Here is a 26,205-nt window from a genome sequence, read left to right as displayed (position 1 = left end):
CAGAGAGGCTAAATATTTTCGACCATTTCATGTAATCATGATGACGCCTGGGGATTTTCGTGACTTCGCCATGGAAAGAAAGAGATATTTAAATGCTTAACTAGTTAATATTAGCGCTGTGAGCTGGATAAGGATTTCAAAGAGCTGAACTTCCTTCAGCCAAGACAAGGCAATCATTAATCGAGTTAGAACCATGCAAAGAGCACAATATCCTAAAAAGAGGATGATCTTATCACGTCTTCAATAGCATACAGACCTTACAACTACATGCAAAGAGACTAACAATCATCGAACTGAAAAAAGGACTTATTGAATGTACTGGATATCTTGGGTGAAAAAACGTTTTATCGTGAAATTTCCGCTTGAAATACACATGTCAGCTGACAACGTTATTGCAAAGTGATTTTTACAACGTATATTATGGCACAATTTGTGCCTAAACACAATAATTAGCATAACATTTTGTGTTAAATTGATTGTACATGATTTACTTTCAGTAACATCTGCGTCAGAATGTTGGAAAAGCTATTTTTTCTTCTGCTGTAAAATTCACATTTTATGACTTACAATCTTTCCCACGGCAATGCCTCAATTTTATATCTATATTTACAAATCACAATACTTCAAGTTACATTTATCAGTATAGATTTAAATACTTGAATAATGAGGTTTTAAAAAGATATTTTGAGAACATTCGAAGGAAAATAGAAACGTTCCTGAAAACACGTGGACAGACAGAACAAAGCAAATGACAGTGAAGGAATGTTTGGAATAGATCCAAATGAGTCTAATGTAGGTCTTACATACGAGGTCGAGGAGGAGGAAGCAATAAGAGCCTTCACAAATGATGATACATTTCTTTGTCTTATATTGCATTATGTATGGCCTCAATAGCAGAACAGATTGCTTCAGTAAGTGTAGCAAGGTCGACAGAGAAGAATGGGGTTAGGTAAATATTGATAATTCAGAAGGGAATGTGCCAAATGATGGATTGCTCCTAATGACGTTCCGATATAAACATGTCTGTTGTGTTATCTTCAGCTGCCATCTCTCTGCAGGAGAATGAGCTCATTCAAATTGGCGTCAGCTACTAACAAGTTTCTCCCCCTCCTCTAGATCAAATAAGGGCATTCCTCCCAGCTCCTCTCATTGTATCACCGATATAATTACACTGGAAAATTCTCCAGGACAAATTACTGAAAACATGTTTCAATATTCACACTCGATATTGAGGACATTCTCGAGATCACCTTGGTAATCAATCACCACTGATCTGCGCTTAGGGCAGTCGCCCAGGTGGCTGACTCCCTATTAGAACTTTACCTAATCTTTCTTAAATCATTTTACAATATTTGTAAATTTATTTAATATCACCCTTGGTAAACCCACTTGCTACAAACGAATATTTGCCCCAATTTCTTCTCTTGAATTTTAATGTTATGTTCACATTGTGATCTGTCCTACTTTTAAAAGCACCACTCAAACGTATTCGTCTGCTGTTGTCATCCCATACCATCTATCCACTGACAGCTCGAAACATACCGCTTTGTTGATCAGCATGTCTCCTTTCTCCAAGCCTTTCCAGCCCTAACTGGCAACATTTTCTTAACACTACTGTTTTTCAGAAAACACAGAGAACAAATAGATCTGCTTTCCTTTGGATGTTTTCAAGGTCTCGAATCAAGTAATCCTGGTGAGGGTCCCATACACTGGAACCGTTCTCTAGTTGGAGTCTTACCAGAGACTTACATGCTCTCTCCTTTACAACCTTACTGTTACCCTTAAATAAGCGCTTAACCTTATGAAGTGATCTGTAACCATTATTTTACAATCCTGTTTATGTGTTTACCACAATGAAGATCTGTCCTTATATTAAAACCTACGTACTTACAGCGATCACCCCAACGCGGAACTTCCACCCCATCAACGGAGTAATTTAAATTGAGGGAATTATTCCTCTTTGTGAAACTCACAACCTGGACGTCCACCCCGTGGATCATCACACCTTTGCCTGCTGTCATTTTGCAGTCGCTCACAAATTTGAAACTTATTTATTACTACTCAATACAGCATAACATTACTCGCAAAAAGCCTCGACTGGGATTCTAGTCCTTTAAGTTTCCGAGACGCGGCGGTGCCGGAAATTTGACCGGTAGGAGTTCTTTAACGTGCCAGTAAATCTACCGAGACGAGGCAGACGTAATTGAGCACATTCGATTACCACTCGAATGAGCCAGGATCGAACCTGCCAACCTGTACTCAAAAGGTCAGCTCTCTACCGTGTGAGCTACTCAGCGGGGCTGGTAGTTGAATTTACTTTCTCTATTTAGTGAAGAATTACAAGGTAATAATAATAATAATAATAATAATAATAATAATAATAATAATAATAATAATAATTTCAACGGATATTCCAGAAAAATACATCATTTGCCACAAAGTAAGGAATTGGACGGGGCGAGTTGGCTGTGCGGTTAGGGCCGCGTAGCTGTGAGCTTGCATCCGGGAAATAGTGGGTTCGAACTCCACTGGCGGTAGCCTTGAAGATGGTTTTCCGTGGTTTCCCATTTTCACACCAGGCAAATGCTGGGGCTGTACCTTAATTAAGGCCACGGCCGCTTCCTTTCCACTCCTAGACCTTTCCTATTCCATCGTCGCCGTAAGACCCATCTGTGTCGGTGCGACGTAAAGCCAATTGTAAAAAAAAAAAAAATAAAAAAAAAAATAATTGGAAAGGTACATTAGAGCAATCACAATAAAAGGAGTATAGACCAAAGTGCTCGGAAGAACGTAAACAAGCCTTTTCGGAAGGAATGAAGTCTATTGGTTGAGTTATTTGCTTAACGTCTTACAGTATTGGAGAATTATTTACTACTACTACTACTACTACTACTACTACTACTACTACTCGCCGGGCTGAGTGGCTCAGACGGTTGAGGCGCTGGTCTTCTGACCCCAACTTGGCAGGTTCGATCCTGGCTCAGTCCGGTAGTATTTGAAGGTGCTCAAATACGGCAGCCTCGTCCGAAAACCGCAAAAGAAGTTAGTGGGACGTAAAGCAAATAACATTACGACTACTACTACTATTACTACTACTACTACTACTACTACTACCACTACTACTAATAATAGTATGACCTTATATTTACATTGATGCGTTCACGGCGCATACTTCTAGACATGATCTAGGCTTTCGGGCTCATGCCGTTTCAAGAAAACAAGGTGAAACTTGTTTACATTTCGCAGACAACTTTGATCCGCGTCTTCAGATGAAAATCTCGACTGTTCTCAAATTGGAGAAGTCGTTCTCGTGAACAGTCGAGATTTTATTCTGAAGACGCGGATCAAAGTTCTCCGTGAAATGTAAATAAGTTTCACCTTGTTTTCTTGAAACGGCATGTCTAATAACCTATTTATATTTATTATTAGCGCATGTACAATAACCATTTCAAATTCACAAATAACGTTCCGTAACAATGTTGGAGAGTCAGAGAAGAGCTTCGCTTAAGATACAGTGTGAGTTCTCTATAGCGCCTCTATAACCACGTAATGGACACTCAAATGAAACATAACATTTTAATTTTTTTTTTTCAATTCGCTTTACGTCACACCGACACACATAGGTTTTTATGTGACATGAAAAGGGCTAGCATGGGAAGGAAGTGATCGTGGCCTTAATTAAGGTACATCCCCAGCATTTGCCTGGTGTGAAAATGGGAAACTACGAAAAACCATCTTCAGGGTGGCCCACAATGGGATTCGAACCCACTATCACCCGAGTGCAACCTGAAAGCTATGAAACTCAAATCGAGCGGCCACTTCCTCGGTGATCTATTGTGTACTCCTCTTCTAGACATTAGTCAACATGAGATGGTGGCAGACTATTTGAGCTGGGAATGTAGAGACGCCATATCTCCTGTAGATGAATACGGAACCACAGTGCTACAATCAGGCGGAGAAACAATTCAATAAGGTTAAGTTTGATGCTCTCTGATTCGTAATCTCTCTGACTATCCGTGTTTACGTTACTGTTAAGCGGAGTTCAACCAATCAGAGAAGATTTGTAACAAAACAGTGCGGAAAGTAATTACAATACCGTAAAGTGTCATTTCCGTTCAACAATGCGGAAAGTAATTACAGTACGGTAAAACATAATTTTCCGTTCAACAATGCGGAAAGTAATTGCAGTACAGTAATGTTTCATTTTCCTTTTAACAGTGCGGAAAGTAATTATAGTAGCCTACAGTGAAGTGTCATTATCTGTTTAACAGTGCGGAAAGTAATTATAGTAGCCTACAGTGAAGTGTCATTATCTGTTTAACAGTGCGGAAAGTAATTACAGTACAGTAAAGTGTCATTTTCCTTTTAACAGTGCGGAAAATAATGACAGTACAGTAAAGTGTCATTTTCCTTTTAACAGTGCGGAAAGTAATTACAGTACAGTAAAGTGTCATTTTCCATTTAACAGTGCGGAAAGTAATTACAGTACTGTAAAGTGTCATTTTCCTTTTAACAGTGCGGAAAGTAATTACAGTACAGTAAAGTGTTATTTTCCTTTTAACAGTGCGGAAAGTATTTACATTACAGTAAAGTGTTATTTTCCTTTTAACAGTACGGAAAGTATTTACATTACAGTAAAGTGTTATTTTCCTTTTAACAGTACGGAAAGTAATTACATTACAGTAAAGTGTTATTTTCCTTTTAACAGTACGGAAAGTATTTACATTACAGTAAAGTGTTATTTTCCTTTTAACAGTACGGAAAGTAATTACATTACAGTAAAGTGTTATTTTCCTTTTAACAGTACGGAAAGTAATTACATTACAGTAAAGTGTTATTTTCCTTTTAACAGTACGGAAAGTAATTACATTACAGTAAAGTGTTATTTTCCTTTTAACAGTACGGAAAGTAATTACAGTAGCCTACAGTGAAGTGTCATTATCTGTTTAACAGTGCGGAAAGTAATTACAGTACAGTAAAGTGTCATTTTCCTTTTAACAGTGCGGAAAGTAATTACAGTACAGTAAAGTGTTATTTTCCTTTTAACAGTACGGAAAGTATTTACATTACAGTAAAGTGTTATTTTCCTTTTAACAGTACGGAAAGTATTTACATTACAGTAAAGCGTTATTTTCCTTTTAACAGTGCGGAAAGTAATTACAGTACAGCAAAGTGTCAGTTTTCGTTTAACATTGCGGAAAGTAATAACAGTACAGTAAAGTGTCATTTTCTGTACTATTCTGAGCACGGAAAGAAGGCAGTTACGCCATGAAATAAATTATATTTCGTGGATGAAATATTCTTTCTTCCTAAAGATTTTCCGTGATCGCAGCCGGAAAGTCACTTCATTAGCTTTAGATATTTATTCCTTTTCACTTCATGATTTGAACACCCTCAAATGGAACCCGCTACCTTGTGGCCTGCACCAAAGAGATCATTATAGATGGGCAACTTCAGCCTGTGGGACCTGTAATCCTTGTAATGTTTTTGGTTACAAAGTGATGCTTGTAACACTCAACTGGACCCTCATTTCTAATTATGATGTTTTATGAGACGTTTATGCCACATAATACAGTGTAGCTGTTCAAATACTTATAAATTCGGGGACTAAAATCCGATTAGAGCACTGGAGCAAGGATACAAAAATAATCAGATGATTTAGCCTAGCGACGTCAAGAAATAAATATGTTGCCCCTCTAATCTCTTAGGTCACTCGTACAGTCTGATTCAAGAAATGTTGTGACCGTTGGGTGAAGTGGACAGTATGGTAGCTCCATAGCATCCACTGCACTCACTACTGTCAGACTGTGTAACTGCACGGTTCCAAAGCATCAGTCTGATGATGATGATGATGATGATGATGATGCTTGTTGTTTAAAGGGGCCTAACATCGAGGTCATCGGCCCCTAATGGTACGAAATGAAATAACAAAAAGTTCAAATTCATCCACTGACCAAAATAAAATAAAACGTGTCATGAAGAATGAATGGATGGACATGAACTCAACAAAAACAAACAAAAAACAAACAAACAAACAAACAAAACAGTGGATCAGACTCAAGAAAAGATCGTAAATAATATTATTACTGACCAAGGGACCACTTATAAAGCACAATGATGCTTGATGTCTAAAGGGGTGCAAATTCCATGTCTAAGGCCCCACAGAATGATACATGTCGCGAGTAAAGTAGAACCACGGCATTTGTCATGTTGCGGTACTAATCAAAAGTAGCGAAGACTCACGGTGCTCGACAGAAGATGGTACTACTCACAAGGATTGCACTTCGTACAGGGAACGCAGACCTATGGTGTTTCTCACACAATGGCACCACTCAGAGCCAACGAAAACCGATAAGTTTCCCCATCTAGTTGTACTAATAACGGGCGCCGGTATTCCCGTGGTGTTCCTCACATAGTGGGTACTAATCACGGGCGCCGGTATTCCCGTGGTGTTCCTCACATAGTGGGTACTAATCACAGGCAACGCTGACCCACGGTGCCGCTCATATAGCGGTACAACTCACAGGCTACGCCCAGACCCGCGGTGTTGCGCACATGGGTACGACGCACGGGTACTGGAAACCCCCAGGCCAGCCTCTTTACTGCTACTAATCACAAACCTATTTCGTACCAACTTAGTGGTACTACTCGCAAGTACACGCAACCCATGGTGTTCCCCGCATGATGGTACGAATCAAGAGTAGTTTCATGGTTCTAATTCAATCATCTCTTGTTCGCCCCTTGTAGTAGCCTCTTACGACAAGCAAGGGATACCGCGGGTGTATTCTACATGTGCGTCCCCCACCCGCAGGGGGTAAGCATCAGTCTAAACAGTGATAATTCCATTCTATTCCTTATAAATAGACCCAAATGTCTATGCAGTAATACGCAAGAATACAAACTAATTTTGTTATTACAAAGTGTCGCCCAGCCCGTTCTTCCGTTATGTAGCGAGAGTAGCATAAATTTAGGGATTATGATGCGTCGTACCCGAAGGTTTTATGGAAAAATAGCAGAGTCGTTGTGCGGTCTAGAGTATACTTGTTACTCCATTCTAACTTATCACTGCCTAAAAATGTGGGCCGTACTAATAAATGAAAGTGGAAATGTAGCGACTTCTACAAGAGAGAGACGGAGTTTCCAAACTGGGGCTCAGGAGAAAAACGTAATTGTAGAAGCGGAAACATTTTTAGGAAAGAGATGATCAGTACTTTTTAGGCTTACAGATTTTCTGAAGGTTCAAATTACGTTTTATTAAATAATTAAAGCATTAATTAAATTGTACAATAAAATGTCGAGAAAGTATCGACGAAAATTATAGATCTTAAGGAGGGAAGTATGTATGCCTACCTCTTAGTACGGTTTCATGATGCGGGTTCAGGAATAATAATAATAATAATAATAATAATAATAATAATAATAATAATAATATGTTTTATTTATCCTGGCAAAGTTACGGATGTACTCCCTTTCTTACACTTAACCAGTCTTAACCTAGAACACTTAACAATAACTACTGATGGCAATAATATGATAATATTAACAATAATAACAGTAATAGTATTGACAAAAGTAATCACACTTTAAAAAATCATATCATCTATATAATACAAATCGTACGTAGAGTACATTAAAAATATATGAATAATGAGTACTATAATTACTACTTAAGAGAAAGTTTAGAAAATATATACAGTAAAGTGGAAGAGAGGGCCTCGAGCCCTAACTTCGCCACTGAAAACAAGGCATTAATAAATAAATAAATAAATAAATAAATAAATAAATAAATAAATAAATTTCTACAGTACACCGAAATATCGCCTTCAATTGAGAGGGGAAGAGAAGGATTAGTAAGAAGAAGGAAGTGATGAAGAAAAATAAGAAGATCTGTGAAAGGGAGAGGGAAATAATGATGGAGGGGCGGTAGGAGGAGGTGTTTTCAGGTCATAAATTAATGGTTCATGCATGTTTACCTACTATTTCGACACAGGCATGTTTAAAAGCTGAGCTGCTGGACATGCTTCTGATGTCCACTGGTAATAGGTTCCATTGTCGGGCTGCGGTAACGCTGTTCGATTGAGTTTGCAAATTAATTTAGGGTAACCAACAATTATTGCCTGGAATTTTGATGGGTTTAATTTTAATCCGTGATTTCTGGCCCATATATCTATGGTCATCAAGTCTTCATTCAGGTGACGTGTTTCTGAGTGTAGGTTTTCGGGTTTGCTGTGTATGTATATCTGTAGGTCATCAGCGTATAAGTGGTATTTTCAGTGTTTTAATCCGGAAGCTATGCCATTTATATATAAAGAGAAATTATACGTCACGTTTCTATGGCCAGATGGCCTTCCTAATGCCAACTTCAGTTTGAGTAGCTAATGAACATGAAATGGATGAAAGTAAATTAAATGAGGTAAACATGTCGAAGTAATAGGATGTGACCAATGGATAGGTACTGTTCCTGCATTTGAAGTGAAAATGGGAAACCTCAGAAGGTAAGAATACATAATTGACCAATAAACGAAGTTAGTGATCCCTGTGATTGACAGTAGGTGAGGGGACATAGCTATAAATAATCATGATAATATTTATTTTCTTCAGCGTTTGTCTCTCTTGGTGATGGGCTCCGTTAAATGGGCTCGTTGTTCAGGGCCATGTCAGGATGGAGACTGACGCTCTTCTGATCTTTGTGATCGTTGGTTGTCATTTTGGTCTCCTGCCGGTGACTTCTAACACGTAACCCGTTTCCGCGTTAGGATTGACCCCGTCCTTAGTTCACGCCCATCGACCCTCATCGCCATAAGATCTATCTGAGTCGGTGCGACGTAAAGCAACTAGCAAAAAAATTAGTTCATGCCCAAAACATCGTAGACGATTGTCGCGCATTTCGTCTTGAGACAGTGCAACGTCAAATGTCTCACTGATGGTTTCATCGGAGATGCTATCCCGTTCAGTGATGCCAGGTTCGTCTCCATGACGACCAGTCGATGCTCTGTCGCAGTTGCAGTCGACCAACATTCGCAACCATACAGTGCAACAGGTTGGATGACAGATCGATATATTTTTCATTTGAGATTATCTTTCATCCTTAGGTCGCAAGTGTCGCCGGTTGTTGTTCGCCATTTCATCCAGGCTGCGGATATTTTTGCATTGATTTCTTCGACAAATCGACCATCATCAGCGATCGTGGATCGTTTTACTCGCGGCAAGTCCTAGCCATCTATTTTAATGATTTCGATTGCTTGTGGATCTGATGTCATATTCCTTATTGAGGCGAAGGCTGTATTGCGCCAGGCGATCGCTCACTTTTTGGGTTTGCAGTTGCAGATCAACGTGGGTCTCAGAGGCCTATACGGCATCGTAAGCATAGAGAAGCGTCCATAGCAAAAATGGTGCAGGTCTGCTATTGCAGAGTACGTGTGGTAATAATGATAGTAACAACATGGTCTCTGTAAGTATATAAAGGCACTACAATATGACGACAATTAGGTTGCATCCGTGTGACTTTCGACACACGGTTTTACTTCAATTGATGACACAGAAACCGGGCGTAGCAGCGTGTGGAAGCGCGAGTAGTATCTGATGGTACAATACCTTACTGAAGCACATGTGTAATTGTGCCTTAGGTGAAAGTTTTATTGTATAGTATTGAATTAAAATATAAATACTATTATTACCGCAGTTATGTTGGTAAACTATCAACCTTGACCCCTCTGTAGAAATTCGCTCAGAGAGCTTAAAAACTTATATTAAAAAAATAGTTCAGTTGTCTTATCTACTCCCCCACTATATTCCCCAGACCCCCGGTACTATTTTGTTTTCTATAAATGTTCGTGCCATCAACTTCTTATTTTCAATCGCCGCTACTGAGTCGCTAAAACACTAGAGATCCTTTACAGGGTGACATCGTACGAAATGAAGGGCCAAACCAGACTTTTTGCCTTCGTTCAAGAATTCTATCTGTGCCGAGTTTATACCTACGTCCTTGATCTCTGATACAGTGGGAGTCATGTGCACAATAAAACGATAAAATGAATACAATTATAGAAAACTCAAACTGGGTACAAGAAGGAAGCGAACACGGTTATGTGCCATGTTTAATGTCTACACGAATAAGCCACCTTTGGAAGAGATCGACTAGAAAGGCCCTGTTACATAAGTAGGACAGATCATCCGCGTAAAGTATAAGGTACATCGCAGAAAACTATAGTAAGTATTCGTTTGTAAATCGGGGATTTTATGATTAGAATTGTTCCATTTTGACGTCATCATGCCGTCTGATTGGTAAAAATCTATCCTCCGGTTCTTGATGTATTATGTCGTAAAGTCAATGGGTATTCTTAATCGCAGTTGTTCTTCATAGAACAGTTGTCTTGTGAGCTCGTAGGTTAGACTCGAAGAAGCGTTTTTTGTCAGGCAGGGAACTTTTTTAAACATACACGCCCTTCACTCTTTCTAGTGTAGCTGGGTTATTCTTCCATAGGTCTTCCCAGATACTGTCTAAGGCGTATGTCATGATGGGGTCTGTTTGTACGTAGACTTTTTTCTCTTAGCAGCATGTAGTTATTAGGAACGCTCTGCCATCTGTTGTATATATTTGGAAGCTGGGAAATGTTAGGGAATCGAAGAGTATCTAGCAGAGTATAGTATTGTTCCATGATCTGAGGAAGTTTATACTCTCTGGCTTGACAGGTAGTAAACAAAAATGGCTCATGCAATGACATTACTGAGGATGAAAATCAAATATATCAGAATATTAATAGAAGTGTTAGTCGCTTAGCAACCTGATAAGTACAGAATGCTCACCTGCAATTATTGGAGTGATCATTTGATGATTTGATTTTATGATTACTCAAATGTGGCTGAACTTAGAGATCTGTCGATATCTCATCATTCACCGGCAGGTAATTCCGGAGAGAATAAAACAAAAATGAAGCAAGTCTGACCAATAGAACGACGAACGGATTTGCCAAAGTCGTTTCTTTAGTAAACTCTTTTAACGTATAGATTTGCTGTGTGTTTTGTGCCGGGCTGAGTGGCTCAGACGGTTAAGGCGCTGGCCTTCTGACTCTAACTTGGCAGGTTCGATCCTGGCTCAGTCCGGTGATATTTGAAGGTTCTCAAATACGTCAGCCTCGTGTCGGTAGATTTACTGGCACGTAAAAGAACTCCTGCGGGAAAACATTCCAGCATCTCCGCGTCTCCGAAAACCGTTAAAGTAGGTAGTGGGACGTAAATCAAATAACATCGTTTGTGTGTTTTGTGGTACGATTTTGTTTCCTTTTACTCTGAATGCTCTGATAATGCGAATAAAAGTATTACGTTAAATCTTGCCATAACCATTTTTATTGTAAAAAAAATTGATTTTTAAGCGTCTTCTTTTAGTATTCTCGTTTTTAGAGTTGACAACACTGGCTGCAATAGAAAACGGGAGAAGCAAATAACTTATATTTAAGAAGAGTTCCATTTCAATCTGATGTTAAGAGTATCACACCTAAAAGCACACCTTTTCCACTTTCTCGAACATGATCTTGGGCTATTTATCACCTCCACCATCCGAACACTGAGCTCTACAAACTGGACTTGTGCTGCCTCGAGGCACCTCAGACTTCTTGTTTATATGTACAAGATCGCAAGTAGATAACCAACAAGTTGCTAGTTAATTATTTTGCACCTTTTCTCCATAAAACGAGCATCACTACAGCAACTATACTCCTTTCCACGTTTAAGACAGCTCCTTCTACGGCCGTGGAATTCCTTCGACTGTTTCAGAAAGCAGGGCAATGTAGACACAAGCTCACCTCTTCCCGAATGTAACCTAGGTACATCGACAATAATTTGATGATTTCAAATTTAAGGAATGAATTAATAAAATTAATGTATGTATTCAATACCCTCAAGATCCTCGTACTTCGCTGCGGTTTTAAAATCAACGTTATATTTAAAAGCTTTAAATTCTGAAGAGTGCAGTATCAACTAAGCCTGTAAAAAAACACCCTCAGTTTGTACATCGAACGGTTTTGGAATAATGATTATTTTCGGATCTAACACTCATTTGAACCGTGCAGAATTGGAGTGTTATTATACCCTGTAACATAGTAGTGGTACTAAGCCGAAGATGGCTCAGCTATTAATGCACAATATGGCCGTTATACACTGCCTCTCATCAGCAACGACTGAAATTAAGGAAGGCTTCCTTAGAACATCAAAGGAACTCAGAACCTCCGCTGAAAAAGCTAGGCTACAACTACGGAAGACTACGATCTACCTCCCCACGGTTCGAGCTGAATTTCGGAAACTTTGACTCCTGGTCATGATGAGGAATGGCTGACTTGAAAGTCCCTGAATAGATTGAGATCTGGAGTGGGGAGATGAATGGTTAATTTAGCAAGATGTAGCAACTCTGATGAAAACGATATTCAGTGTAAATATGGAGAAGTCCAGACAGTACAACATTTGCTGCAAAGCCAACTGTGACCAGCGTCCTTACTCAAGAATACCTTCAGTACTCCGCAGCAAATGCACTGAAAGTAGTCAAGTTTTGGTCACAAATAATATAATATTTGAACTCTGCCTTATATGTCTCTGACGCGAAAATAATATAATTGCCTCTTATGGGGCTAGCTCAAGAGAGCTGTGCTAGGACTCCTGAGGCAAGATGGCCGCTAAACATTGGTCTTATGGGACTAACTCTAGGGAGTTGAGCTATTGGCTAACGGTGAAGCATTACTCTTGTAGGCCTAACTTTGGAAAGCTACCTGAGGTGTTCACAACTTGTAACTTTGGACCTATTAGGCTTATCTGACTAACTTCGACGAAACGACGCAGATGGGACTAGCTTTGGGGAGCTGGGCCATTGGTTAATTAAGATGCATTGCTCTGATGGAGCTAATTTGGTGGCCTCCTCCTCCTAACCATCTGCCCTTTACAACCTCATCCCATGGTGGAGTGATATAATACGCGTGGCTTATTTCTTCTCTATGGGTGGGTGTTGGAATACTGCCGTAAGATGCGACTAGAATGGGAACTCAAAATACTTTCTTGGAAGCATGGGTTGGCGACTACGGAACAACTAGCTTGCTCTCTCCCATTCGGAAGACTAGCGCACAGCGAGCCATCAAGTGACGAACGAGAATATCACTTATTATGTCCGGCTCCATGGCTAAATGGTTGGCGTGCTCGCCTTTGGTCACAGGGGATTGGGGTTCGATTCTCGGCAGGTTCGGGAACTTTAACCATCATTGGTACATTTCGCTGGTACGGGGGCTGGATGTATGTGTCGTCTTCATCATCATTTCATCCTCATCACGACTCGCAAGTCGCCTACGGGTATCAAATCAAAAGACCTGCACTGGCGAGTCGAACATGTCCTCGGACACTCCCTGCACTAAAAGCCATACGCCATTCATTTCATCACTTTTTATACACCAACGGTGAAGCATTCTTCAATTCTTTCAGTATTAGGGAGGTCTTGCTCGTGAACGGACGAGACTTTATTCTGAAGACGAGGAGCGAATTTCTCTGCGAAACGTAAAGAATTTCACATTGTTTTCTTGACATGGCAAGAGTCCAAAAGCTTATTATAATGTCTTCAATAACGGGCTGTGAAATCAATCCAAATGATATTCTTGTCAGCAGGACTCTCCCAACCACCCCCACCGCCCATCAAAGTCTGCCATCACTGATGTGCCAAAACCGCGAATGTGACAATGCTCTTTCTATCCCTTAGATCCCTTAAGACTGGTCACGCCCCCCGGCTACATATTAATATGCAGTCCATCAGAACTAATATTTTCGTTGTGTTAATTTTCCTATGCGCGATTGTAAAGGAAAATGGACCTTAGATACATCATACTCTAGGAGCGGGTAAATATGTAATGCGAAATACATACATACAGGTTCATTTTCCTTTACACTGTCTTACAGTAAAATTAACACAACGAAAATTGTTCTGATGGACTGCATATCAGTATGTGGCTGGGAGCGTGACCAGTCTTAAGGGAAATAATGGATAGGAAGAGCATTTTGACACTGCAGCGACAATATGTCAAACGGTTTCTGAGAAGCTCAAAATTGTACTTAAAATAATAATGAGACGATATTCTCCCGTTATATTGAATTAAACGAACCATAAGGATTTCCCATAAACATTTTATTAAAAATTGAAGTTACTTTTCATAAAAAACAAAAAAATATTTTGGAGTATTGAAAACAAGCAAGAAGTGGACTTATGAAAGAAAGGAGGCTCACAAAGAAGCGAATGCTGGAATAATGTGGAAGAATCAAAGCTCAAGGATGCAAACAGTTGAAATAACGTGGCCCAGACCAGGCCGAAACGAATAATAATAATAATAATAATAATAATAATAATAATAATAATAATAATAATAATAATAATAATAATAACAGAAGTATGGATATTAAGATATAATAATGAAATATACAGGAACATAGAAAACATAACAGAACCCATAAGAAAAAGGTGACTGCAATTTTTGGGCATATTTACAGAATGGATGATTCCAGATTAACAAAAAGGATTCTCAAGTATTTTTGGGACAAACGGGAAACAACTAGCTGGATTCAAGAAGTAAAGAAAGATTTAGAAAGAAATAATGCAAGAGAAGAAGAAACTATCGACAGAGATATTTTTAGAGAGAGGGTAGTAAGTATGGAAGGATTCCAAGGAAGATTGAACAAGAAGCCTGGTGCGAAATGGTCCGAGGACAGAAAGAAACAGCATAGTGAAAGGATGAAAGAATATTGGAAGGAACGGAAGAGAAACAACAAAATATGAAGAATTCAATTACAACTGGCACGTGCTCCTCATCAGGCCTCATAGGCAATAATAATAATAATACTAATAATAATAATAATTGCTATTTTACATTCCACTGGCTACATCTTTATGGTTTTCAGACACACCGAGTTGCCTAAATTTTGTTCCCGACGAGTTATTGCACGTACCAATAAATCTACCGACACGAGGCTAACGTATGTGAGCACCTTCAAGTACCACCTTACTGAGCCACGAACGAACCTGTCAAGTTGGCCTCAGAAGGCCAACACTCTACCGTCTGGGTTGCTCAATCCGATAAATAAATAAATAAATAAATAAATAAATAAATAAATAAATAAATAAATAAATAAATAAATAAATAAATAAATAAATAAATAAATAAATACACTTCTCGAAGACATCAGGTTGTGTTATTTTCGATAATCAATAACCAGAATTATTGCTTGTGATGCTTGTTGTTTAAAGGGACTTAACATCGAAGGTCATCGGCCCCAGAATTATTCGTGGACGGCTTGTATGCTAAAGGACGAAATCGCTGACCTATCCAGCCTCTCCGTTATTTATTAATCTGTTGCTGTTGTGAAAACGGATGATATCAAAGAACCGTACAGGGTATAATTTACCACCACCTAACACGCAGACACAGGTCCCAGCTCAGCTGGATAACAAGTAGCTCCTGTTTCTTCTAATCGGAATACCTTCCTCCGCAAGCTGTTCGCTGTTGCATACAATTTATTCAATATCGATAACAGAAGCCCATTTGTCAGAGCTAATTATTTGAGTAGAGACAGTCCGTGATGAAGCCGACCGATTAAAAGACCGAAATTATAAGTTTAACAACCGGTGGCTGCATTCCTTTCACTTCTCCGGTTCGGACGCAAAGAGGACTGTAGTAGTAGTAGCAGTATTTATTCATGGCAATTGTAGCGTAGCTTAGCGAGATAAATATTCACTATTTTCTCACTGCACTTTTTTATGATTTTCATTAGGACTTGAAATTACATTACTCTAAATAGCTCTGTAACTGTTTCGAACCTACAGACTACAGCCACGCCTTCCTTATCTGTGTTCCGAGGCAATGAAACATGATCGCGGTTGACGTTCAAAACAGCCTGCTGCGAATACTTCCAGAGAACGTACAGTGAATGAATGTAAGTGCGAATGACGTGTTAACGTGTGAATGAAATTAAGTGTTATAAATCGTACGTGAGGAGTTCTGGGGAAGAAATAATAATAATAATAATAATAATAATAATAATAATAATAATAATAATAATGGCGTAGAGATGTGGTGAACCCATCGCCCAGTGGGAAACCACTGCAGACAGCCACCCGAGTATTGGCGGGAAAACCATATCTATTAAGGTTAGGAGGAAATGCCTGCCCACAGCCGGAGAACATATTGAGGCCCTCCAGGGCTAACAACCTTGGTTATACTCAGAACGAGAAATTTACCCCAAGCTAAGCTAAAGTTTCTCAAGCATGATGGAAAAACAAAGACATGAAGTCAATACCTCAGGTGGCAACTTTTCAATGAAATCCACCTTCGCCGACAAGCGAAGCATGCATCCCGTTGGGCTTCTGGGGGGATGCAACATCATACTAAAGACGAGTCACGAAAGCTAAAATCCATCTCTAAGACGTTTTTGGCAACGTTCAACATACACAGCCTAATACGAACTGGTAAGATGAAACAGCTGACCAATGCCCTCCACAAAAATAAAATCGCAGTATTGACGCTGCAAGAAAATCTCTTCACTAATGAAGATGCGTGTGAGTTGAAGGATATCGGTTCTTCAACAGCAAATCCCATTAGATAGTAATGAAAAACACCCCTATCTTCGGTACAGCTTTTGCTGTCAACACCAGAATCATTAGGTCAGTCTCAAATTTTGAAGCTGTTAATGATAGGTTATGCCTACTATTCCTGCGTTGTTGCAAAAAAAAACATATACGCTATTCAATGCACGTGCTCCAACTAATGAACAAAACAAAAAAAGACCTGGAAGATCTGATAGATTCTGAAACCTTCTGGATGCCAGATTAGCGAAAATCCCGAAACACCACGTCAAGATCCTAATGGGCGATTTTAATGTGTAGGTAGGACGTGAACGGAAACACAGGTAAGTTGTTGGGCTCTATCCAGCACACAAAGGATCTAATAAGAATGGAGAACTTCTTATTGAACTATGTGATAACCATAAACTCCAATTTTCGTCACTTACCTAGAAAACTCACGAGATGGAGATGCCCAAACAAAACAATAGGAGAATTCCAAATAGACCATGTTGCAGTATCTGGAAGATATAGTCCGCAAATGATGAACGTTACCGTAAAAAGGGAATAAACATAAACTCAGATCACTGCGTACCAGTAATAAAGATTCATCCAATGCCTCTCAACAAAAAAGAAAATCGAACCTATCATAATTGGCTTTGATACAAAAAATCTCAGAGAAAGAGGGAATGAACTCAAAGAACTTGCCCAACCAGTGGAAAAAGACTTCAACAGCACGAGAAGGCAGATGATACAAGCTGCAAAAGGAGTGGCCAAAATCAAGATGAGGAAGAAGCACACGTGGTGGAACGATAACTGCGAGAAGACCTTAGGAAATCGTCTGAATGCCTGGAAAATGTATTACACCTCGAAAAAGAAGAAGATTGGAAGATGTACAAAACACAACAAGCACAAACAGCAAAAATAATACGCAGTGAGGAACGCAAGTATGAAAAGGAGCTAATGGAAACAAGACTTTCTTAGAGGTGAGTCCTGTGAGTACTTCAGGAATTTTAAAAAGAAGGTACAAGGATACAAGGCACGTTCCCTCCGCTTTCTAAAGAAAGATAGAACTCTTGCAACATCAAATGAATAAAACTGCCAAATCTTAGCTGAGTAATTTAACGACCTTCTAAACTGTGAAAAACCAGCCAACCCCCTCAAAACAAACCAGTGAGCCAAAACCTGCCATCTACTCCACCAAATCGCGATGAAATCAAACACCACATAACGAGACCGAAAAATAACAAGGCTCCTGCTGAAGATTCTACGATTGCGGAACTGTGGAAATATGCCCCGGAAGAAGCAATTGACATCCTACACTAAACCGTTGTAGACATGTGGAGAAAAGGACAACTACCAGAGGACTGGAAGCTAGCTTTGATTCTTCCTTTACACAAGAAAGGAAATATAAGAGATGTGAACAATTACCTTGGTATTTCTCTTTTCTCAGCAGTCTACAAGATCCTCTGACTATCCATCCTTGAAAGACTAGAACAGCAAGTTGAACACAAACTCGGCGAATACCAAGCAGGTTTTCGGAAAGGCCGATCAAGGGCAGAATAGATACTTCACCTGAAAACTACAGTAAGATACAATATGCTGAGGGGTCGAAGCTATGTATCGACATTTGTAGATTACAGGAAAGCATACGGCCCCATCGACCGTGATGTGTTGCTTAAAATACTTGCAAAAATGGGAGTCGATGAGAAACTGCGGATGACAATAAGGGCAACGCTAACACCAAATCCAAAGTAAAATTCCAAGGATGTCTCTCTGAACCCTTTGAGATCAAGACAGGCGTTCGACAGGGAGATGGGCTGTCACCTCTTCTGTTCAACTGCGTACTTGAGAAGGTAATATAGGAGTTGCGAAAGACGTTAAAAGAAAGAAACCTTTACAGACCCCTAAGGATTGGGACAAAGAATAACGGAGTGGAAATAGATAGCTTAGCGTTCGCTGATGATATAGTTCTGACAACAGAAAATTTCGAAAGTGCAACAGAACAGATCACCGTGTTGAAGGAAGTAGCAGAACAAACAGGTTTACAAATTTCCTTCCAAAAGACAGAAGTAATGTCGAACATCAAACATGACACGGCACAACTAAACACCAAATATGGAACGATAAACGGTGAAAATAAATTTAAATACCCTGGGAAATGGCTCCAGAAAAATCGACTTGACAAAGAGGACATAGCAGCAAGAATCAAGAAAATGGAAGTCACCTTCCAAGTTACCCGCAACACAAAAAGTGCTTTTCTCAGAATACAAAAATTCAACACTACAACACTGTCATCAAACCAGTATCGCTGTATGCATTTGAATGCCTTATCCTGACCGAGAAATGTTTGGTTGGGGATTTAGAGAGGAAAGAAAGAAATCCCATACACCATACTTAGCCCAAACTACAAAACTGGCATCTACATTAGAAAATCCATGCAAGAAGTATACTCTAAGATAGAGAAGATCACGGACACAATACGTAAAGGCAGAGTTCGCTTCTACGGTCATCTACGACGGATGATCGACTCTCGATGGACGAGACGTATCTTCAGTATATTTGACTCAAAACCAAAAACGGCAATGCCATGGTACGTTAAGGTCAAGAAAGATCTTAAAGAACTGGGCCTACAAGCAGAAGATGCACAAGACCGAAATATTTTCAGAGCAGCCATCAAGACTTTTGGGACTTTCCGGAACGAAAAACGGGCAACAGGTGCTAAATGGACAGAAGAACGTCGTGCTAAACACAGTGAGTTAATGAAGACGATGTGGATCAAGCGAAAAATGAACAAATGCCAGAATGTAAAGTGAGGCTTGTCGTAGCCCCTAGCTGGCCAATAAGCGAAGTTGAATAATAATAATAATAATAATAATAATAATAATAATAATAATAATGTTAAAATGGAAGGATGCAATATAAGAGAAGAATAAGCAATAGAGAGACGGAGAGAGAGAGAGAGAGAGAAATAAAGTGTTTGTTTGTTTTGCTATTTGATTTTCGTCGTACCGACACAGATAGGTCTTATGGCGACGATGGGATAGGAAAGGCCTAGGAGTTGGAAGGAAGCGGCCGTGGTCTTAATTAACGTACAGCCCCAGCATTTTCCTGGTGTGAAAATATGAAACCACGGAAAACCATCACAAGGGCTGCCGACAGTGGGATTCGAACCCACTATCTCCCGGATGCAAGCTCACAGCCGCACGCCTCTAACCGCACGGCCAACTCGCCCGGTGGAAAGGAAGCGGCCGTGGCTTTAATTAATGTACAGCCCTAGCATTTTCCTGGTATGGAAATGGGAAACCACGGACAACCATCTTCAGGGCTGCCGACAGTGGGGTTCGAATCCACTGTCTCCTGGATGAAAGCTCACAGCTGCGCGTCCCTAACCGGACGACCAACTGTCCCGGTTACAATTTGTTTGTGGGATGTAATACATACATCATCATTATAGACTGTTACGCCTTTCACCGTCCAGCCTGCGATCCTCTGTGAATTTACTGAATGTCGCCACAATCCTCTATTTTCAACTAATGCTGAGACCTCATTTAGTCCTATAACTCTTATCTTTAAATCGTTAGAAACTGAGTCTAATCATTGTTGTCTTGGTCTACCTCTACTTCTCTTATCCTCCATAACGGAGTCCATTATTCTCCTAGGTAACCTATCCTCTTCCATTCGCCTCACACGACCCCACCACCGAAGCCGGTTTATGCGTACAGCTTCATCCATAGAGTTCATTCATAACTTAGCCTTTATCTCCTCATTCCGAGTACCCTCCTGCCATTGTTCATACCTGTTCGTACCATCAATCATTCTCGCTACTTTATTGTCTGTTACTTCTAACTTATGAATAAGATATCCTGAGTCCACCCAGCTTTCGCTCCCATAAATCAAAGTTGGACTAAAAACAGACCGATGTAAAGATAGTTTCGTCCTGGAACTGACTTCCTTCTTAAAGAATACTCTTACCAATAACACAAATCATTTTCTCTATTCCTATCCCGACTGCATTAAGCTGGCGAGACCTATTAGAGTATCTACGAATGTCATGTCTTTCGTGGCTTTTCCCTTCCTATTTCCGATTCCTAGGATCTTCGGAATACTCGCTGTTTGGTTCTCTGCTGATTTGTGTTCATAAAGGACGGTTTTTCATTTTTAATTTCGCGTAAACGACCACCAGCACCAATATGGAACGGAAGACAGTCATTGGGATTCTCTATAAACGAACGAAGGCCTGTTTACTGTAAGTTCAAAATGAATTGAAAACCTACAACCTGTTTTTCCAGTCATTGACCGGGTCAGGGATGTAATGAGTGAAACATATATAGGCTATTATTACAATGGGGTCGCCACTCCCAAGGTGATTTATTAATGAGTGATAAATGCTATGAAATGATAATGGAGAGTGTTGCTGGAATGAAAGATGACAGGGAAAACCGGAGTACCCGGAGAAAAACATGTCCCGCCTCCGCTTTGTCCAGCACAAATCTCACATGGAGTCACTGGGATTTGAACCACGGTATCCAGCGGTGAGAGGCCGACGCGCTGCCGTCTGAGCCACGGAAGCTCCTTCAAAATTAATTGATGAATTAGTTGTCCAGTCCCCTGTACGAAGCTATTAAAACGAGGCATTTGTGGACGAAAAACTTTTACCTTAGAACAATACCTGTTCAAGGTCACTGTGTGTCAGTTATTAAGAGGTTCTTGACAACCATAACAACCTTTTGACATAGGTCGATAAAACAATATGAAATACTTTTACCACGTACGTTGCTGCTTTCTTTGAACAATTGGCGGCTTACATTGTAAACGCACTTCTTGATAAGAGTTTTCTTTAAAAATGTATTCCTACGGGGTTGCGAAAATTATTCAGGCAATTTTATCTCTGAAACCACCTATGCTACTATATCCTCACAGTTTGGACAGTAATCTGATCTAACATAATGATTTTTCTGTATAAATATTCACAGAAGACTGTATCACGCGGAATATCTCGTTCCTCAAATCGATTCCCAACTCGATAGCCGAGCTGAGTGGATCAGGACGTTGAGGCACTCGCCTTCTTACCCCAACTTGGCAGGTTCGATCCTGGCTCAGGCCGGTGGTATTTGAAGGTGCTCAAATACGCCAGTCTCGTGTCGGTAGATTTACTGGTACGTAAACTAACTCCTGCAGGACAAAATTCCGGCACCTCAGCGTCTCGGAAAGCCGGAAAAGTAGGGGAACGTATAGCCTATAACATTATTACTACTAATATTATTATTATTATTACTACCCAACTTGATGTAGTAGGCTACTGTACGGAGCGGAAGAAAGACGTGTTCGCGATAATTCGTCGGGTAGGTAAACCTGCTAAAATGTTAACTTTGAACATAGTATTGTTGATATGAATTCGCTTCTCGTCTTATAGGCCTAAAATCACATCCATTCTATGTACTTGCGTGTAGCCGAGAAAATGTGCGAGTGTGAAGTTGCCTGTTTTTAAGTCATCTTCTGTGGTATGTCCACATACGGCGATCAGTATGCACTCTAATCTGTTACACACTAAAAATCCTTTGTCTTTCCCGGTTTTACTAAGAGATGGCGCCAGCGAACAGTACGCAGCGTATGAATTTGACACTTACGTCAGTTTGTTCGTCCGACATTAACTTACCAACACACACAAGCTGAATCCACCAAATACTAGCGTCTGTGTTGTATCGTTCAGTGATCATGTCGACGTTTGTGTCTGGAAAATAAAATTTGCGTCACAAATTGCTTTTCTTATTTAATCGAAATAAAAAGATCGTGGAGAGACATCGTTTGCTGGTAGAAACATATTATGGTGAACACACTCCATCGATGAGAGCATGCGAGACATTGTTTCGAAAATTTAGACGGGGTGATTTCGATGTGAAACACAGTGCGCGCTCTGGTAGACCACAAAACTGAGAAGCGTGGCGAAACCGTTAACGCACAACGCTATCGCCAACAAATGGTTAATTTAAATTGATCGAAAGACGACCAGAATGGGCCAGAAGACTGGCAAAGTGATTATGTTACACGGCAATGCGCCGTCTCACACAGCAAACCAGTGAAAGACGCCTTGAAATCGCTTGGATAGGACATCGTTCCGCACCCCCGTACTGCCCCAACCTGACGCCATCTATCGCCTCTTCGCACGCGCTCGCAAAGCTGCACTTCAGCAATTTCGAGGAAATTGAAAAATGGCTCGACAAATGGTTTGCCGCAAAAGAAAAAGCAGTTTTTCGGGCATGGTATTCATAACTTAACCGAAAGATGGACGAAATGTGTAGGAGCCGATGGCCAATAATTTGAATTAACCAAGAAATGTATTTTCCTTGACAATTACGTACAAAAACCGGCAAAATCTTATGCATACACCTGGTATTAATCAGCAGTAGTATAATAAGCGGCTTCGGGCGCCTCCGCCGCCGCCCGCCTCCTCCTCCTCCGCCGCCTCCGCCGCCGCCCGCGGGAAATTTGAATTTTGGCGGGAAATTTGAATTTTGGCGCGAGATTTGAATTTGTAAACAAAGCCACGTGCTTTTTGACAGCTGTCATCGACAACAACGCATCGCTAACCTCAGTACTGCCATCTTGACGGGCCTAAACCTCAGTAGTGCCAACTTAACCTAACTAGCATGAGGTAAACAAAGCCACGTGTTTTTTGACAGCCACGTGCTTTTTGACAGATTTGTAAACAAAGCCACGTGCTTTTTGACAGACAACAACGCATCGCTAACCTCAGTACTACCATCTTGACGGACCTAAACCTCAGTAGTACCAACTTAACCTAACTAGCGCGAGGTAAACAAAGCCACGTGTTTTTTTGACAGCCACGTGCTGTTTTGACAGCTGTCATCCGCCATCTTTGAGCACTGTGCTGCCCTCTATATCGCAGTAGATGTAAAATTCGTCACCTGTCATCGGCAGTGCTGCCATCTTGACGGGTCTAAACCTTAGTGCTACCAACTTAACCTAACTAGCATGAGGTAAACAAAGCCACGTGCAGCTGTCATCCGCCATCTTTGAGCACCGTGCTGCCCTCTTTAGCTACTTACCTTTGACAGCTGTCATCCGCCATCTTGCATCGCAAACCTCAGTGCTGCCCTCTATGTGGTGGCGGCAAATTCTAATTGCTTTACAAACCTATGCCCTTTTTGACAGCTGTCATCCGCCATCTTTGAGCACGGTGCTGCCCTCTTTCGTCACCTGTCATCGGCAGTGCTGTCATCTTGGCGGGCCTAAACCTCAGTGCTACCAACTTAACCTCACTAGCTCGAGATAAACAAAGCCACGTGCTTCTGTCATCCGCCATCTTTGAGCATCGTGCTGCCCTCTTTAGCTACTTACCTTTGACAGCTGTCATCCACCATCTTACATCGCAAACCTCAGTGCTGCCCTCTATGTAGACAAATCCACGTGCTTTTTGACAGCCACGTGCAGCTGTCATCCGCCATCTTTGAGCATAGTGCTACCCTCTTTAGCCACTTACCTTTGAAATGTGGTACGTCATCTGCCATCTTGCATCGCGAACCTCAGTGCTGCCCGGTGGCGGGAAATTCTACGTGCTCTACAAATTCACGTGCAGCTATCATCCGCCATCTTGCATCACAAACCTCAGTGCTACACTCTATGTGGTGGCGGCAAATTCTACATGCTCTTGTTTGGAAACAAACCCATGTGCTTTTCTGACAGCTATCATCCGCCATCTTTAATCCAGAGAGAACAGCGCTGCCCTCTATGTGGTGACGGCAAATCCCACGTGCTTTACAAACCTATATGCTTTTCTGACAGCTGTCATGCGCCATCTTTAATCCAGAGAGAACAGTGCTGCCCCGGTGACGGCAAATTCTACGTGCTCTTGTTTGGAAACAAAGCCATGTGCTTTTTTTTGACAGCTGTCATCCGCCATCTTTAATCACCGTGCTGCCCTCTATGTGGTGGTGGTAAATTCTACGTGCTTTACAAACCTATATGCTTTTCTGACAGAGCTGTCATCCACCATCTTTAATCACCGTGCTGCCCCGGTGACGGCAAATTCCACGTGCTCTTGTTTGGAAACAAAGCTTTTAATCCAGAGAGAACAGTGCTGCCCCGGTGGCGAGAACAGTGCTGCAATCTTTAGTTTGAAATGTGGTGACAGCAAATTCCACGTGCTCTTGTTTGGAAACAAAGCCATGTGCTTTTTTGATAGCTGTCACAGTGCTGCAATCTTTAGTTTGAAATGTGGTGACAGCAAATTCCACGTGCTCTTGTTTGGAAACAAAGCCATGTGCAGCTGTCATCCGCCATCTTTAATCAACAGAGCACCATGCTGCTATCATGCGGGTAATTTCGTCATCTTTAATCCGCAGAACACCGTGCTGCCCTCTTTATGGCTACTACCTTAAGCACGTAGTAACGGGCAATTTGAAAAGTTCTGTTAGCTATCATCCGCCATCTTTGAGCACCGTGCTACCCTCTTTAACTAGATACCTTTGAAATGTGGTGGTGAAAAATTTTACGCGCTCTTGTTTGGAAACAAACTCACGTGCGTTTTTGACAGCCATCATCCGCCATCTTTAAGCAACAGAGTACAGTGCTGCCCTCTTTGTTGTGGCGGTAAATTCCACGTGCTCTTGTTTGGAAGCAAAGCCATGTGCTTTTTGACAGGTGTCATCTGCCATCTTTAACCAACAGAGCACTATGCTGCTATCATGCAGGCAATTTCGTTAGCTGTCATCTGCCATCTTTTAATGAACAGAGCACCGTGCTGCCCTATGCGGGGCAATTTCGTCGGCTGTTATCCGCTCGCATACCCGCAGTGACACATGTTTAGACTTGAACACACACATACTACTGTTCAAAACTTATTACAACTTGAACTGCATACTAGTGTTCGATGTTGCAGAACACAGCATTGCGAGACTAGAATCAAGCACTGTTTAGAAAAACAAAAAATTCTCTTCTCAACATACTTACTGAGCTGCTCTTCCTGCTCAGTGAAGGTACATCTCTATCGAACGTGCATTGCAAAAGCAAGATTGTAAAACATAACAAGACTAGAATCGAACACTGCACTTGATGTTAACTTCAACATGTGATTAGAACATTAAATCAGGTTCAAACATAGCAGGACTAGAATCGAACTCTTCCTACTCATTCAAGGTACACCTCTATCGAACATGCATTGCAAAAAACAAGATTGTAAAACATAACAAGACTAGAATCAAACACTGCACTCGATGTTGTTAACTTCAACATGCGATTAGAATATGAAATGAGATTAAAACATAGCAAGACTAGAATCGAACATTGCACTCGATGTTGTTAACCTTAACATGTAATCAGAACATTAATTGATGTGCTCAAAACACTAGATAAGTGATCAAGACTAGAATCGAACACTGCACTCGATGTCGTTAACCTTAACATGTGATCAGAACATTAATTGATGTGTATAACTTCCTTTACCTTTACTTACTCTGTCAAGGTACATCTTTATCGAACATGCATCGCGAAGCGAGAGTGTGCAAGTTTAGACTTGAATACATACCACTGTTCAAAAAACATATATACACATACTATAGTGCGATGTTGTAGTACACTATATTACAAGACTAGAATCAAGCATAGTT

This window comes from Anabrus simplex, chromosome 11 (genome assembly GCF_040414725.1).
Source record: "Anabrus simplex isolate iqAnaSimp1 chromosome 11, ASM4041472v1, whole genome shotgun sequence".
Classification (NCBI taxonomy): Eukaryota; Metazoa; Arthropoda; class Insecta; order Orthoptera; family Tettigoniidae; genus Anabrus; species Anabrus simplex.
This window is presented reverse-complemented; position numbering follows the sequence as displayed.